The sequence below is a fragment of the Littorina saxatilis genome, linkage group LG10 (assembly GCF_037325665.1).
Source record: "Littorina saxatilis isolate snail1 linkage group LG10, US_GU_Lsax_2.0, whole genome shotgun sequence".
Classification (NCBI taxonomy): domain Eukaryota; kingdom Metazoa; phylum Mollusca; class Gastropoda; order Littorinimorpha; family Littorinidae; genus Littorina; species Littorina saxatilis.
The window spans coordinates 17,883,004-17,887,267 of NC_090254.1; the positions used below are offsets into that span (position 1 = coordinate 17,883,004).

The following is a 4,264-nucleotide window of genomic DNA, read 5'->3' on the forward strand; positions in this document are numbered from 1 at the left end:
CTGGACCCGAGTACTCTTCAGACTGGCTCGCTCAATAAATATAAATGTTTGGAATGTCTGTGGTGTGAATGTTGGTTTCTGACCAGAAATGCAGATCTATCTCTGGCCGATTCATAGATTCAGCCTACAAACTGCGACCTCATCTGTGATCAACTTTTGAACGAACTGCGCCCTGTAGTTTCCCAGCAATAAGTGGAGAAAGACACACACACAGACAGACACACAATTAAAGTCTGCTGAGCCCAAGTACTAGCGTACTCGGGGATAAAGATCTGATATGAGGTCCATGGGTGTATATAGAGTTAAGACAATTTCATCAACAAGAATGAAAAGAAAATGAAATCTGGCATTTTCTCTGCCTTACTACATTAGTCCCACTTTTAAATGTTGCTTTGGTATTGGCAGATTAATATTGATTGTGCTCCGATTGACAGTGTTTCTGACCAAAAATAATTATATACACACATACCAGTAAACTCCGGGTTCCTGTACAGACTATACCAAAAAAAAGCCATACAAAATTCGCCGATAATTCTGTTATATAATTTGAAAGGGCTCATTTGACCCAGAAGGTTTTGGTCAACAATACAAGATACAATTAGACATGTGTGGCTCACGCACAGACACACGGTCAGTTTGTATCACATCACACACACATATTATTTATTACCAATCCGACCAACCCAGCTGTTTCTGTGCCTTCCCCTCAGTTAATTTCCTTTTACTTTTGACTGTGCAGAAACAGGCTCGGTCTTGGGGAGGGGAGGGGGGGGGGGGGGGGTTAGTGGCAGATAGAAGTCAACGATCTCGAGATAGACATCGATCATTGTCTTACCATAACCCGATATGATTTGTTCGCTTGTCAGACCCCTCTAGCTGCACGATGATTGGAGTGCTGTGGGGTGGGAGAGCCACGGTGAGGCCGGGGTGAGGGTGAGATGTACTCGTATCAGCGATTTGTGCCTAATTACTTAAAACAGCCGGGAACCAACACAACAAACATACTACACTGAAACAAACCGTGAAGAACCACACACTGACAAATCCCCAAACTACACAGAAATGTATGTAAAATTGTGTGTCTGTGGAACATATTCCAGGCTTACTAAATGCTTGCTAGAATGTGAATCGTTTTGTTTTATCTGTGTGGGTTTCTTTGTTGTTGTTGTTTGTGTGTGTTCAGTCCCCCCCCCCCCCCCCCCCCCCTTCCTTCCTTGTCTTTCTTTCTTTCTTTTTTCTTATTCATTAATTCATTTATTTATACCCCAATTTTCGTAACAAAGGAGTGTCTTTGTACTTGAAAGGTTTTATGGACCTTCGATTTTTCTCTAAACTCACCGTGGAAACTGCAGTTATTAGCCGGTCAGTCTCCTTTCGTTTCCGTCGTCTGTTTTGCGCTGAGAGTTACCTCCCCGAAAAGGAATAGTCACTCTGCCTAACCCAAAGCCAAAAGCAAAGCATGGTTGGCTAGAGAAGCTTCTCTTGTGTATTCCGCTTCTTTTGTTTGAGTTCATCCCTTGCTTCAAATTGATTCTGAAGAGTTTTCAAGGGGATGCGACCTTGGGACGGTTTTGTGTAGCAACTAATTTGTTAAATTTGATCGTTCTCTGCAAACGAAATGTGACCGCGAAGTCCACCTTGAAATGCAGACGATTTTTTTTCGGTTTTGCAACATTTTAGGCAATACACGAACGATGTCTCACAAGATAAACTTGGAAAAATGAACCTCTGAATCTGACTTAAACTAGTTTCAGTTTCTTGTTCTACCCCATCTTTGTCATTCTGACTTGAGTTCCATTGATTCAGTGAAAATTAGAATTAATTACAGAGATGGGAAGATATCTGCTCTTTTTCTCCTACATTGGAACACACTTCAGGTAATATATTATATGTGCTATTGCTCTGAGGACTAGGCTCAAAACATTCGAGTTATCTATTTGCTTAACTGGTAGAATGTTGGTTTTAGCTTATAGTATACCAATTTATTACCATTGGTTTTGGGTTCAACTCCGAGTTTTGGCAAGGGATTAATTTAAGTTTGGGCTGATTCTCATTTGAAAAAACAGGTCTTATCCAGGTTTCCCAATTGCTTCGTTTCCGGCCGATTTATGTGGAGCATGTGATGCGCACAAAAAATATTGGCGATCTAGAAGTGTCGTTTGCGCAATGATCGCGGCGGCTTTCTTGACCGCCAAGGACGGCACGTTGTGAGACGTCATTCGTTAGACCTCAATAGGGGACAAGTTTCAAATCATTGATCAGAAAAAGGGGATTCAACTATAGTGTTTGAGTAACCAGCAAGTTATCAAAGAATGAAATTGGGTTTATTAGTTGACTATTTGAGATCATTTGAAATGCGCATTGGAAAAGGATCTTGTTTTATTTTGCAGAGGTATGCAGATTCAGCGTGAAGCAGGCGAGGTCAACGCAAAGATCAAAACAGTACAGGGAATATTGGAGGTAAGATCCGATTTTTTTTCAGGGTACATTTTCAGGATTGACGGGACAAAAACTTTGTTTTTGTAACCTGGAAGAAAGTTGTCCACTTTGAAAACCTGCTAATGTTTCAAATTCAAAAATTTTTGAAACGTTTAATCCTTTAATAAAACAAAACATTCTTCTGTATATCTACTTTGAAGAAGATAGGTAAATATAAATAATTAGGAGACAATCAACAAAAAAAGAACTATCTCACTTTTAAGCTATTGTCTCTTTCATCTCATCTGGTGCATTTCATCGTAAAAGTCAAAGATGAAAAGGGATGATAAATGCCCCAATATGTAACCTTTCTTTGTTTTTTTCATCCTCTAAAAAAGTTTTGTTTCTTTTTAGTTGCTGTCATGTTGATTTGCTTAGTATCTGAAAGTTTGAACATGAATGTGGGTGGGGTTTTGTGTGTGTTTGTGTGCCTTGCGTTTCAAGTGAAATCTTCATTGCTTGTACTTTTGATTTTCAGGAGAGGTTAAGGAAGCTAAAGCCAGTCAATGAAGTGGCGGTGAAGACCTCAAGCCGTACAGACAGCAATGTACACGCGCTGTGCAATGCATGTCATGTCGACCTAGTGCACATGTTAGTTTCCACACCTAGTTATACAGTAATCCCCCCCTCCCTTTTTTTAAGATCGAAAATAAGTTGTGAAAAACTCATGTCTTCAAAAAAAAGGTAAATTTACAGATGTTACCGGCCCCCTGTAGCAGTGGTTAGCGCATTGGGCTGCGGGCCGGGAGGTCGTGGGTTCGAATCCCATCAGGGTCATGTGGGTTTTTCGGGCTACGGTCGGCTCCTACCCAGAGTGGAAGTGCTATGGTTCCTATGGGAAGGCTGGGATCACACAGCCGAGTGTCATTCACTTAACGAATGCGACTTTGAGGGTGCTCAGGTTCTGTATACCTGACCAACACCGCAGGTGCGGCAGTTCTCGGGCCTGGTTGACGCCAGGATATATTATGACAGTAAGCGTCGAGTGCTGCCCTGTCACGTAGTCTCAAACCAAATTGGAAATCCAAAGCATCATCATTATAATCATCCTCATCTCATTAATCATCCAAAATATAAATTGTCCTTGCTCTTGTGGCCCTTCATGCCCGGAGCTCTCATGGTGACCTTGGTCTCAGTGTTCCTGTTCAATCCTTCCCTGAATAGTAGTTCTGCTGTCAGTCTTCAACGTGTGACGTTCTGGGGGGTCGACGGAGGGACGTGGTGGCGGTCTGCTCTCTGGAGGGGACGCTCACTCAGTCTGGCTCCGTGACTTAAAGTCAATGTCGTTTGTAGGGGGCATAGTAGGTAGTGGGCTGCGCCCGTTAGCTCGGGACAGACCCACTACTGAACACTGTCGAAGTGACTCAGCAGAAGTGCAGTGTCATCTTCCGAGGGTAGCCTACCGCAGCGACCCAACATCCCCCCCTGGAGCGTCTGTAAAATCGACAAGTCTGGCAGCGGAATGAAATTCACAGGTGGTTGGAGCAGCAAGTGCAGGGACGGGGCGGTGTGAGAGCACAACGGGACTGCTGGTAATTTGTGTATATGTAAAAGAAAGCTCTGTTGGGCTCTCAAAAGATATTCTTGAGTGAAAGACGCCACCATCTAAAAAAAAAAAGTTATGACATGGAAATATAGATTTATTTATACTTCAGCACGAACGATGTGTACTAAAAAGGAGGCTGATGCTATAATTTCTTTCGCTCAGCAAAGCAGGTCAACTGTTACCTCTATTTAAGGGAAGTTTGTTGTTAGCATTAAGCTTTTCATTAATACGTAATTAAAA

At 42.3% G+C, this 4,264-nt stretch overlaps 1 long non-coding RNA gene across 1 annotated transcript; it reads left to right on the plus strand.

Annotated features, from left to right (window-relative positions):
* Positions 1 to 1,445: 1,445 nt before the first annotated feature.
* Positions 1,446 to 3,069, plus strand: LOC138979208 (uncharacterized). Its single transcript, XR_011459935.1, has 3 exons — positions 1,446 to 1,877; positions 2,391 to 2,460; positions 2,957 to 3,069. It is a non-coding gene; the product is annotated as an uncharacterized lncRNA (long non-coding RNA).
* Positions 3,070 to 4,264: the final 1,195 nt, after the last annotated feature.